Genomic DNA, 14,340 nt, shown 5'->3' on the forward strand with positions numbered 1-14,340 from the left:
AATTCTGATCAACTGATTATAATTTTCCAAACCAATAAAATCAACAACACAAACACATATTCATCAAAATTTCTGAACCAGAACATTCTCACCGAAATTCTGGTATTTTTTACAGGATACACATCAACATGTCTAGTCTCTAATAAAAAGCTTCCAGTCAGTTTCCAATGAGCACAATAGTGACATATAGCGAGCTACAAGTATGATACGGTAGGAAATCGAAATAGGCATTTCATATCATATCCCAGTATTGATGGGCACGGGGTTCAATCCCTCAAATCAGGTACAGTTCCTGCAGATAACAATATCTGATAATGTACGAGACAAAGTTACTGATCAAAATTCACATTTTTTTCCCTATTTCTCAGTTTTATGCTTCCATGGACATGTCTGCATCTTACTGTTCAAAGCCTCTGTACAAATTCACTGATGATAAAAAATTAAGATAAGTCTACAGGCATGTGTTATACCAGGGGCATTTTCTAGGGGAATTGGCAAAAAAAGGGCCCCTGTTGCCAGTTCGCTAGGCATTTGTTGATATATAAACCAACCTGCAATGCTGGTTTACCATATTTTAAATCTTTAAATCATATTGAACTAGCCAGTGGTTAATGGCCTCTTTATAATATATCGTTTTCAAAGATTAAAACACTCTTCTGGGTTGTTGCATTGTCTTATGAATATAAGATGGAAATTCAAATTTAAAAATTGGGAAATTTCAGATAGAATTTTAGGTACAAGTAGCACTTTGTTCCCTCGGGAATCGGACAGAACTTCAGCCCCAAAATGCCCTAAGAAAAAAAATTCCTATATGCTCAAGTAATTCTGCTCTTACCGATATGATCAAACCCTCAAGTCAATGTCAGCCTGCACAAGTTTGATGTATTAGAAGTAAACTAAAGTTAAAATGCTGTCAGAGTAATTTGTTTGAACTTTGTATATCCAACACTCCACAGGGTGCAAACTAATACAAGAAAAATATATTGACTGTTTATATCAGATGCTCATAAACATGGCACAAAATCTGATAAGATACATACAGTATGTATTCTTTAGGAGGGCAGGGGTAGGAAAAAGTGTGTGTGGGGGAGGGGAGGGGGCAAAAGCACGCTTTCCATACCATATCTATCCTACTTATTGTCCGGGAGGCAAAATAAACTGAGATTCAAAGTTTGTTTTGTTTGTGTTTTATGTCCTATTAACAGCTATGGTCATTTAAGGACGTGCCAAGTTTTGGTGGTTGAGGAAAGCCGGAGTTCCTGGAGAAAAACCACCGACCTATGACCAGTATATATCGTACCTGGTGACTGACTGCCCCACGTAGGTCTCGATCCTGCGATCCAGTGGTGGAGGGCTAGTGGTAGCAGAATGTCAGACGCCTTAATCGTAATTGTGGATGTATAGAAGGCGAGTATCATTTTATTCTAGTTTTTAATTTTTTATTCCGATATTAGAACAAAATATATTACGCCATATTTCTGGGGTCGCCCTTCTGTCTTTAAGCTTGGACAACTCCTGTCTGTAAGGAATGTAAAACAACTAAATAATCTCAGTAAATTTTTGTGTATTGCCACTGCCAGACGTGACAGCCGATAGTAATATTACTGTGTTATCTTGTATAGTACATTTATTAATTGCACGATATATGACACGGAGTGAACTGGTTACACATTGTTCAGCCTCCGTTATCTTGTATACAATTTATGTACGTTATTACATTGTAAGTCCCCAATAAGCTGTACTGCTTTTGGAATATATACTTAACTGAATTGAAATTGAAACACTTGGCCACTGCGGCCCAGAAAGATTCAAAGATTCAAAGTAGGCTCTTTACAGGACAGTGAAACAGAACATGTCAGTATTTCAGTTCAACTGTAATGGACATGGGCGGGCTTATTACCAGGCATGGACTTATTGCCAGATTAATACAGTTTACAACAGACTAAGTTACACTTTGCATAGGGTTCAAACCCAATGTGGACATTCCCAGGAAATAACAGTGATTTCTGCAAAAATTCGGAGAGAAATTAAAGATTTTAGAGAAATTTGTCGCGCAAAAAAACCAGAAACCTAGATTTTTAATAAAAAAAAATATGTTATTTAATGAAATGTTGAGTTTCATCAGCTCAACTTAAAGGGTTCAAAGTAAAGACTATCTTAAATTAGATCTCACAGCCGCAGAAACATAAATTACACTCTAGTTACATCCTGGCTACATAAACATGTCTTGCTGTCAATTTTTCAGATAGGTCTACTTTATTTATGTTTGTACAATGACGTTCTACCCGTAAAGGTCAGTACAAATCACTTCCTGAATACTGTTATGATTTTCTGTTCAAATGCATTAAGTATGTTTTCTTCCTTAATTTTACACCAGCTTGTTACTGTATAAATTGGGAAACTACTGCATTACTTTTACTGAAATTAGGAAGATGTTCATCTTTTTTTTATCATTTTGGGAAAATAAGAAGCTGTTTTGCTAGAGGAAGCAGTCTGTATACGGCTGTAAAACTAGGTAAAACTATCACTGGCATTATACAGAGTATGTAGTGCGATTACTTATTGTAAATACTGGGCCTTAACATGAACTCTCCAGTCAGATATGAATTTGAGGTTTTTCTTGCTAATCCTATTTCAGTGATGTAATACTTACCTTGAATTTAAAATGCAAACTTTCCACGTTGCTCAAACTGATTTGTACATATTAACATTTTCTTGGTTTGGCTTGGTCGTGTTTGATATCCTATTAAGAGCTTTTTTTATTTACAGACAAACCAGGTTTTGGGAGTGGAGAAAAAAAAAATACTGACCAGAAAAACCTGCGACGAATACATGGCGAATGTTGGAGGGCTAGTGATTGTAGATGTTTAGACCCCTTAACTACTCGGCCACCAACCCCCAGTGTTGGAGGGCTAGTGATTGTAGACGGTCAGACCCCTTAACTACTCATCCACCAACCCCCAGTGTTTAAGGGCTAGTGATTGTAGACAGTCAGACCCCTTAACTGCTCGGCCACCAACCCCTAGTGTTTGAGGGCTAGTGATTGTAGACAGTCAGCCCCCTTAACTGCTCGGCCACCAACCCCCAGTGTTGGAGGGCTAGTGATTGTAGACGGTCAGACCCCTTAACTACTCATCCACCAACCCCCAGTGTTTGAGGGCTAGTGATTGCAGACAGTCAGACCCCTTAACTACTCATCCACCAACCCCAAGTGTTTGAGGGCTAGTGATTGTAGACAGTCAGACCCCTTAACTGCTCGGCCCCCAACCCCCAGTGTTTGAGGGCTAGTGATTGTAGAAAGTCAGCCCCCTTAACTGCTCGGCCACCAACCCCCAGTGTTTGTGGGCTAGTGATTGTAGACAGTCAGACCCCTTAACTGCTTGGCCACCAACCCCCAGTGTTTGAGGGCTAGTGATTGCAGACAGTCAGACCCCTTAACTACTCATCCTCCAACCCCAAGTGTTTGAGGGCTAGTGATTGTAGAAAGTCAGCCCCCTTAACTGCTCGGCCACCAACCCCCAGTGTTTGTGGGCTAGTGATTGTAGACAGTCAGACCCCTTAACTCCTCTGCCACAAACCCCCAGTGTTGGAGGGCTAGTGATTGAAGACAGTCAGAACCCTTAACTACTCAGCCACTAAACCCCAGTGTTGGAGGGCTAGTGATTGTAGACAGTCAGCCCCCTTAACTACTTGGCCACCAACCCCCAGTGTTTGAGGGCTGGTGATTGTAGACGGGAGACGGTCAGACCCCTTAACTACTGGGCCACCAACCCCCAGTGTTTGAGGGCTAGTGATTGCAGACAGTCAGACCCCTTAACTACTCATCCACCAACCCCCAGTGTTTGAGGGCTAGTGATTGTAGAAAGTCATACCCCTTAACTACTTGGCCACCAACCCCCAGTGTTTGAGGGCTGGTGATTGTAGACGGTAGACGGTCAGACCCCTTAACTACTGGGCCACCAACCCCCAGTGTTTGAGGGCTAGTGATTGTAGACAGTCAGCCCCCTTAACTACTCTGCCACAAACCCCCAGTGTTGGGGGGCTAGTGATTAAAGACGGTTCGACCCCTTAGCTACTCGGCCAGTTGGAGGGCTAGTGATTGTAGACAGTCAGCCCCCTTAACTACTCAGCCACTAAACCCCAGTGTTGGAGGGCTAGTGATTAAAGACGGTTCGACCCCTTAGCTACTCGGCCACCAACCCCCAGTGTTGGAGGGCTAGTGATTATACATGGTTCGACCCCTTAACTACTCGGCCAAGCCCCAGTGTTGGAGGGCTAATGATTGTAGATGGTCAGACCCCTTAACTACTCGGCCACCAACCCCCAGTGTTGGGGGGCTAGTGATTGTAGATGGTTCGACCCCTTAGCTACTCGGCCACAAACCCCCAGTGTTGGAGGGCTAGTGATTGTAGACAGTCAGACCCCTTAACTACTCAGCCACTAAACCCCAGTGTTGGAGGGTTAGTGATTAAAGATGGTTCGACCCCTTAACTACTTGGCCACCAACCCCCAGTGTTTGAGGACTAGTGATTGTAGACAGTCAGACCCCTTATCTACTCAGCCACTAAACCCCAGTGTTTGAGGGCTGGTGATTGTAGATGGTAGAGTTGGAGGGCTAGTGATTGTAGACAGTAAGACCCCTTAACTACTCAGCCACTAACCCCCAGTGTTTGAGGGCGGGTGATTGTAGACGGTAGACAGTCAGACCCCTTAACTCCTCAGCCACTAAACCCCAGTGTTGGGGGGCTAGTGATTGTAGATGGTTCGACCACTTAGCTCCTCGGCCACAAACCCCCAGTGTTGGAGTGCTAGTGATTGTAGACAGTCAGACCCCTTAACTGCTTGGCCACCAACCCCCAGTGTTTGAGGGCTGGTGATTGTAGATGGTAGACGGTCAGACCCCTTAACTGCTCGGCCACAAACTCCCAGTGTTTGAGGGCAAGTGATTGTAGACAGTCAGACCCCTTACCTACTCAGCCACTAAACCCCAGTGTTTGAGGGCTAGTGATTGTAGAGCGTCAGACCCCTTAACTACTCGGCCACATACCTCCAGTGTTGGAGGGCTAGTGATTGTAGACAGTAAGACCCCTTAACTACTCAGCCACTAACCCCCAGTGTTGGAGGGTTAGTGATTGTAGACGGTAGACGGTCAGACCCCTTAACTTCTCGGCCACCAACCCCCAGTGTTTGGGGGCTGGTGATTGGAGATTGTAGACGGTCAGACCCCTTAACTGCTCGGCCACAAACTCCCAGTGTTTGAGGGCAAGTGATTGTAGACAGTCAGACCCCTTATCTACTCAGCCACTAAACCCCAGTGTTTGAGGGCTGGGGATTGTAGACGGTAGACAGTCAGACCCCTTAACTACGCAGCCACTAAACCCCAGTGTTGGAGGGCTAGGGATTGTAGACAGTCAGACCCCTTAACTGCTTGGCCACCAACCCCCAGTGTTTGAGGGCCAGTGATTGTAGACAGTCAGACCCCTTAACTGCTCGGCCACAAACTCCCAGTGTTTGAGGGCAAGTGATTGTAGACAGTCAGACCCCTTAACTTCTCAGCCTCTAAACCCCAGTGTTTGAGGGCTGGTGATTGTAGATGGTAGAGTTGGAGGGCTAGTGATTGTAGACAGTAAGACCCCTTAACTACTCAGCCACTAACCCCCAGTGTTGGAGGGCTAGTGTTTGTAGACAGTCAGACCCCTTAACTCCTCAGCCACTAAACCCCAGTGTTTGAGGGCTGGCGATTGTAGATGGTAGACGGTCAGACCCCTTAACTACTCGGCCACCAAACCCCATTGTTTGAGGGCTAGTGATTGTAGACGGTCAGACCCCTTAACTGCTCGGCCACAAACTCCCAGTGTTTGAGGGCAAGTGATTGTAGACAGTCAGACCCCTTATCTACTCAGCCACTAAACCCCAGTGTTTGAGGGCTAGTGATTGAAGACAGTCAGACCCCTTAACTACTCTGCCACAAACCCCCAGTGTTGGAGGGCTAGGGATTGTAGACAGTCAGACCCCTTAACTCCTCAGCCACTAAACCCCAGTGTTGGAGGGTTAGTGATTAAAGACGGTTCGACCCCTTAACTACTTGGCCACCAACCCCCAGTGTTTGAGGGCCAGTGATTGTAGACAGTCAGACCCCTTAACTACTCAGCCACTAAACCCCAGTGTTTGAGGGCTGGTGATTGTAGACGGTAGACAGTCAGACCCCTTAACTACTCAGCCACTAAACCCCAGTGTTTGAGGGCTGGTGATTGTAGACGGTAGACAGTCAGACCCCTTAACTACGCAGCCACTAAACCCCAGTGTTGGAGGGCTAGTGATGAAAGATGGTTCGACCCCTTAGCTACTCGGCCACCAACCCCCAGTGCTAGTGATTGTAGACAGTCAGACCCCTTAACTCCTCAGCCACTAAACCCCAGTGTTGGAGGGCTAGTGATGAAAGATGGTTCGACCCCTTAGCTACTCGGCCACCAACCCCCAGTGTTGAAGGGCTAGTGATTGTAGAAAGTCAGCCCCCTTAACTACTCAGCCACTAAACCCCAGTGTTTGAGGGCTGGGGATTGTAGACGGTAGACAGTCAGACCCCTTAACTACGCAGCCACTAAACCCCAGTGTTGGAGGGCTAGTGATTAAAGAGGGTTCGACCCCTTAGCTACTCGGCCACCAACCCCCAGTGCTAGTGATTGTAGACAGTCAGACCCCTTAACTACTCGGCCACATACCTCCAGTGTTGGAGTGCTAGTGATTGTAGACAGTCAGACCCCTTAACTACTTGGCCACCAACCCCCAGTGTTGGAGGGCTAGTGATTGTAGACAGTCCGACCCCTTAACTACTCAGCCACTAAACCCCAGGGTTGGAGGGCTAGTGATTGTAGATGGTTCGACCCCTTAACTACTCGGCCACCAACCCCCAGTGTTTGAGGGCTAGTGATTGTAGACGGTCAGACCCCTTAACTACTCAGCCACTAAACCCCACAAACCCCCAGTGTTGGAGGGCTAGTGATTGTAGATGGTGCGCCCCCTTAGCTACTCAGCCACAAACCCCCAGTGTTGGAGGGCTAGTGATTGTAGATGGTGCGCCCCCTTAGCTACTCGGCCACCAACCCCCAGTGTTGCAGGGCTAGTGATTGTAGACAGTCAGACCCCTTACCTACTCAGCCACTAAACCCCAGTGTTGGAGGGCTAGTGATGAAAGATGGTTCGACCCCTTAGCTACTCGGCCACCAACCCCCAGTGTTGCAGGGCTAGTGATTGTAGACAGTCAGACCCCTTACCTACTCAGCCACTAAACCCCAGTGTTTGAGGGCTGGGGATTGTAGACGGTAGACAGTCAGACCCCTTAACTACGCAGCCACTAAACCCCAGTGTTGGAGGGCTAGTGATTGGAGATGGTTCGACCCCTTAGCTACTCGGCCACAACCCCCCAGTGTTGGAGGGCTAGTGATTGTAGACAGTCCGACCCCTTAACTACTCAGCCACTAAACCCCAGGGTTGGAGGGCTAGTGATTGTAGATGGTTCGACCCCTTAACTACTCGGCCACCAACCCCCAGTGTTTGAGGGCTAGTGATTGTAGACAGTCAGCCCCCTTAACTGCTCGGCCACCAACCCCCAGTGTTTGAGGGCTGGTGATTGTAGACGGTAGACAGTCAGACCCCTTAACTACGCAGCCACTAAACCCCAGTGTTGGAGGGCTAGTGATTGTAGATGGTTCGACCCCTTAGCTACTCGGCCACCAACCCCCAGTGTTGAAGGGCTAGTGATTGTAGACAGTCAGACCCCTTAACTACTCAGCCACTAAACCCCAGTGTTGGAGGGCTAGTGATTAAAGATGGTTCGACCCCTTAGCTACTCGGCCACCAACCCCCAGTGTTGGAGGGCTAGTGATTGTAGATGGTCAGACCCCTTAACTACTCGGCCACCAACCGCCAGTGTTTGAGGGCTAGTGATTGTAGACGGTCAGACCCCTTAACTACTCGGCCACAAACCCCCAGTGTTGGAGGGCTAGTGATTATAGATGGTTCAACCCCTTAACCACTCGGCCACCGTGGCTCTACATTTTCATTTTACAGTCTGTCATGAAATTCCCTGAAATTATGATTTTGACAGAAATTCACGAAAAAATTCCAATTGAAGTTTGCTGTCTTTTAAAGCCAAATGACATCTTCATGATATACAGTATTTTAAATGATATTTTTCAACATCTAGCAAATGTTTAAAATCAAACAGTTCTGTAGGACTTAAATCACAGGGACTTGTCACATGTAATCTATAACAAAATATAATGTATATATATAAAAGTTGGCATCACACATGGCATTTGACATGTCCCTGTGATTAGAATCGTATTGATAAAATTGAATATTTTCTAAATCCTATCGTTCTGTTATGAATACAATGTGTCTAACTTGTGATAAATGTTTTTGTTTCAGAAATTCAATGATGACTTGGCTCGGTTGCTGTATTTGACCTCACATACAATGTAAGCCAGATCAAGTAGGTGCTTCAAATATGAACCCATTATTGTTATTTAATAGTATTTTTTCTGTCAGTATATTCCTCACATAAGTAATGTTAACATTGTCACTCAACTTATTACTATTAATTAACGCTATTTTTTCTGTAAGTATAATCAGTAATAGTAACATTATTGCTAATTTTGAAGTGTTTGGTATAGTTCAATAACTAATTATGCCTTTTACGTCATAATCCCGGCCACATGCACCCATGGATGCATCCACAACATACACGGAGCGGGGATCAATCTAGGTTTTAGGGGAAATTACACTTTATCAGATTTGGGGAGAAATGAAACTTGATACAAGGCTCTAGCATCATGCAGGTAAAAGATAAATGTTTTGTCTGACATACAAGTGTGTGCAGTATATTTCAATTTTTAACAATTTTAAGCTTTAAAATGTAGAATTTTTGTTTAAATTAGGTGGAGAAAATGTATATATATGCATTTTAACTGTTGAACTTTAAAGAAAACATATATAGAGGAAATATTTTGAAGAAAAAACAGCTATTTTCTAAATAGGGGAATTTTTAAACACATAGGGGGAATTTCAAAGAATAGGGGAATTTTCTTCTGTAGGGGAAACTATACCCATAAACGGTAGTATACACACAGAATTATTTGTCCGAGAATTATGTGTTGTTTAGTCATTTATGATCAATCAGGTTATCAATAAATATTACATTTTGTGAAAAGAGTTGCCGTGGTTACGGGCATGGTGCATGATACCAAGCAAGAAAATATAACCCTATATAACTATTATATAAACATGAAGAAGCTTCAAGCATTTTTCATGTACCACTAGTTCTGAAGATGATATGTGTGAAGATTGCACACTAAATTATCAAGATACACAGTATCAATTTACAAGGCCTTGAATCTGACAGTAAGGCAAGTTTTCATCAGCTGCCACTACCAAACAAAACCTTCAGCTTTAATCCAAACTGGTTATCTCTGAGCTGCATCGAACGTAGACAAAGCTTTGTATCGAAGATTTTACGCAAACCTGGCTTAATCCCTGCTCAATATCAACGATAACGTTAACAGAGCCATATGTTATCTGGGACGCAGTATAGTAACAGGGAAATGGGAGTCAACAGAAATAGTCCTGTAGACCTCTATGAAATGTATCAGCTGCATACAGACGATTTTTTTTATTTCAAACATGTAAACTGCTAGTTATCAAATACACCATCCAAAACCACCCTCCAGACCATAATATGCTCCAACCTTAAAAATGGCAGACTGTGAGTGGGACCAGGTCAAATTAATATCTCTTGAAGCTCAAACTTCTGAGGACATTGTAAAGGTCATTTCCTGTACTAATGTCAGATTGACCTTTCCATTGCGTTACCATGGAAATAATATCGTACTTGTTTTCATAAAAATATAGTTATCTGACCCAAATATGATAATTCATTTATCGAATACATTGTGTTTGTACATATCACAATAACAAGACTTATAACTGATATGTGATATATTCTGACACATCCTAAAAAATGTGGGTTTTTTAAATATCAATGATATTTATGATATATACTTGTTTTCAGAGACAGTTTTATCCTTATGAAACTGCATCTTTAACCACAATATTAGGAATAAATAATCAATAAAAGAAACTATTCTAAATTCCTTTAATTACTCAAATCAACATCAACTCTTATAAAATTTCAACAAGAGGAATTTGTTTTTAACCATGTTTCCTTTTGGTAGCAATAAATAGAATTTCCACCACATGGAAAATCTAAAAACGAAATATGTTCGAAAAATAAAAAGTTGCGTCCTTATATCAATATGCCTGCGCTGTTGATTCAATCTCCGATCAAACAGAGATTCTCCATCATTTCCTGTTTCCATATCCAGAATCAAAACAGCAAATTAAAAAAAATTGATAACAACGTTAACAGTACCTTGTAATTTCCTTGACAAGTTGTGTAAAACGACAATCTGGTCTGGTCCGGAACAGGAAGCCAAATGTCCTGGAAATGAGATCAATTGTCCGTTATTATAACAAGTTGCGGTCGGATACAGGCCCCAGGGAGAAATATACTTTCAGCCTGCGTAGGTCATATTCATCGGGAAAGAAAAACATTGAGAACCTTTAACAGTGGTACACTTTGTTACATACATACATGAGTATGAAATTACTTCTAATTCCGGTCCAGTGCTACGAGCTTGGAGGGCCATATTGATCGGAACTTTATAATACACCAATTACACCGCTACAACACCATGTAAATATGAGGAGGCGAGAATTTATGATTCTGTCGTTAACCTACCAAATAAAGTGGAAGAGTCAAGGTCACCATAATGGACGGTGCTGGGGGGGGGGGGGGGGTTATAAAAAAAATATCAAATTATGTAAATATTTCACTAACAGTTACTTTAGGTCCCGAGGACCCAACTATGTGCTTGGGAAAATCTCAGTTTTAAATGGTCCCTTCCACCTAACCCATATCGCCCATGTTATATGCCCCCCCTACTCTTAATTATCAAATATTGAGATGACCCCTCAATCTCAACCTCATTTTTGAGATGAACCTTCCATCTCATTCTCAGTTTTGAGATGCCCCCTAAACCTCATTATCAAATGTTTATGTCCCTGCCATCCCAACTCCAGTCTTAGATGCCCTCTTGTCTTCAACCCTTGTTTTGAGATGCCCCCTCTACATAATTTTCAATTTCTGAGATTCCCCCCTTCATTGAATGTTCAAGCTCTCAGATGCTCCCCAACACCTGTACTGCAGTTTCGAGATGCCCCTTCCTCCTCCTTCTCGAGAAATGTCGAGTCCACCAGCTTCACTATGGAGATGCCCCTTCCATCTCACTCTCCAGTTGTAAGATGTCCCCCACAACTTCATACTCCAAAAATGAGATAACCCCTCCATCTCATTCTCAAGAGACACTTAATCACATCATTCTCCAGTTTTGAGACATCCCCCACCACCTCATACTTAAATTTTGAAATGCCCCCTCCACCTTATTCTCCAATTTTGAGATGCCCCTCCACCCTATTCTCCAATTTTGAGATGCCCCCTCAAACTCATACTCCAGTTTTGAGATGCCCCCTTTACCTTTACCCCAGTTTAACCCGTCCATTTTATGCTCAAGAAATGCCCCTCCATCTCCTTCAGTTTTAGATATACCACCTTTTTATTCTCCAGTTTTTAGACACTCCTCCTTATCTTTCCTTCATGCCCCTTCATCTCAAATCACAATATTAATTGAGATGACTTCCATCACTTCAATATCTGCAGGATCCAGGTTGCAGCCTGATTTTAGATAACCCCACCAGACCCCCAATCCTCAGTTTTAAGATGCCAACTCAACATCCCCATCCTCCAAATTAAGTTTTTGAAGCCCTTTTCATGACGGCCCACAATTTTGAGATGTTCCAAAATCTTCCACTTAACCGACTTCATGATAATTTACTGTAATTTTAACGTCCATTTTGAGATAATTGATTCCGTAAAATATTTTTATGTCTACCTCAGTTTAAGTTAAGTTACTTCCAGTGATACGTTTCTATGTCGTGTCGTCAATACGTATAATCGTCCAGGTACACCTACCTGCCAAGATTAGGACTACTGCATCGACCTGGGCAGCTACATTTAGTAATGTCAGCATCACTTACCTGCTCCGGGTGGTCTTGGTCATCGATGTGCTTGCAACACGTGGCCTTAGAAAACGTGGTTTTGACAAGAGTTTCTCTTGATGTTGCATCAGTTCGGCAGATAACTGCAATTTGCCGACCACATAGTCTCCGGGTTGATTTCTCTTGTTTTAGTAACTGAAACCATTATCAATCAATCAATCAATCAAAATAGCCGTATTTCTGTTTTAATTTGAATCCATATTTTGCCATTCCTGGGTATGGCCTATAGCCCTAGTATCATTACTAGAATAATAATGTTTTTGTGAAAGTTGTATGCTGCATATATATATTGCCAAATATTTGTTCAAATGATGTTATTGCGTTTAAACCTATGTCAACATACATAAGTCGTAGCCTATCGATGGTCAGTATCATAGAAATGCCATGTCATGTCCAAAACCAGTTATACCGCCGGGATGATTTTTTTTTTGTCGATTTCAAGATCTCCCAAACGTATATCGATTCTGCTCTGGAATTTGTTTATAAACAGTATGTATTTCCGTTTTCCTGTACGATCCTGATTTAAATTTATCAATAATACAAAATGTATTTCCCAGATTTTACGATATTCAAATCCTCTTAAACACGTGTCAATTTCAGACTAAGGTACATCAATGCATCAACTCTTGTTTATGTGTCATGCCTCCGACGTAGGTGTGTCAAATCCTGGTTATTTATGTGTCAACCCCTGACATAGTTGAATCAAATCCTGGTTATTTATGTGTCAACCCTTGACTTAGGTGTATTCAATCCTAGTTTCATGTAATATGTGTCTACTCCCGAGTACCATTTTCTGACTAAGGTGCATCACCTCCTAGTTAAAATGTGTCAAACACTAACTCGGGTGTATTAGATCCTTGTAAAGTGTATCGAATTCTGGTTAAAATGTGTCAAACACTAACTCGGGTGTATCAGATCCTTGTAAAGTGTATCGAATTCTGGTTAATGTGTGCCAAGTCCTGACTTAGATGCATCAAATCCTGGTTAAAATGTGTCAAACACTAGGGTGTATCTGATCCTAGTTAGGTTTAAAAAATCCTAGTTAAGATGTGTCAACTCATGATCATGACTTAGGTGTATCAATTCCTAGTTAAAAAGTATCGCCCATGACTTAAATGTATCAAGCCCTGGTTAATATGCGTAAACTTCTGACAGAGGGGTTTATAATCCTGGTTAAAACGTGACAACTGCTGACCTATGTATGTTACTTCAATTCTTGTTTAACACGTGTCAGCTTATCTTATCCTGGTTGAAATGTGTCAACTTCTGACGTAGGTATGTTAAATCCTGGTTAATTCAATTCTTATTTAACACGTGTCAACTCTTGACATGGATGTATCTTATCCTGGTTGAAATGTGTCAACTTCTGACGTAGGTATGTTAAATCCTGGTTAATTCAATTCTTATTTAACACGTGTCAACTCTTGACATGGATGTATCTTATCCTGGTTGAAATGTGTCAACTTCTGACGTAGGTATGTTAAATCCTGGTTAATTCAATTCTTATTTAACACGTGTCAACTCTTGACATGGATGTATCTTATCCTGGTTGAAATGTGTCAACTTCTGACGTAGGTATGTTAAATCCTGGTTAATTCAATTCTTATTTAACACGTGTCAACTCTTGACATGGATGTATCTTATCCTGGTTGAAATGTGTCAACTTCTGACGTAGGTATGTTAAATCCTGGTTAATTCAATTCTTATTTAACACGTGTCAACTCTTGACATGGATGTATCTTATCCTGGTTGAAATGTGTCAACTTCTGACGTAGGTATGTTAAATCCTGGTTAATTCAATTCTTATTTAACACGTGTCAACTCTTGACATGGATGTATCTTATCCTGGTTGAAATGTGTCAACTTCTGACGTAGGTATGTTAAATCCTGGTTAATTCAATTCTTATTTAACACGTGTCAACTCTTGACATGGATGTATCTTATCCTGGTTGAAATGTGTCAACTTCTGACGTAGGTATGTTAAATCCTGGTTAATTCAATTCTTATTTAACACGTGTCAACTCTTGACATGGATGTATCTTATCCTGGTTGAAGTATGTCAACTCATGACGTAGGTATGTTAAATCCTAGTTAACATGTGTCAACTCTTGACATATAGGTCCAAGGTGACGCGTGTCAGCATACATGTCGCTTTAGGTGTCAATT

Source organism: Mizuhopecten yessoensis, unplaced genomic scaffold (assembly GCF_002113885.1).
Source record: "Mizuhopecten yessoensis strain PY_sf001 unplaced genomic scaffold, ASM211388v2 scaffold6383, whole genome shotgun sequence".
Classification (NCBI taxonomy): domain Eukaryota; kingdom Metazoa; phylum Mollusca; class Bivalvia; order Pectinida; family Pectinidae; genus Mizuhopecten; species Mizuhopecten yessoensis.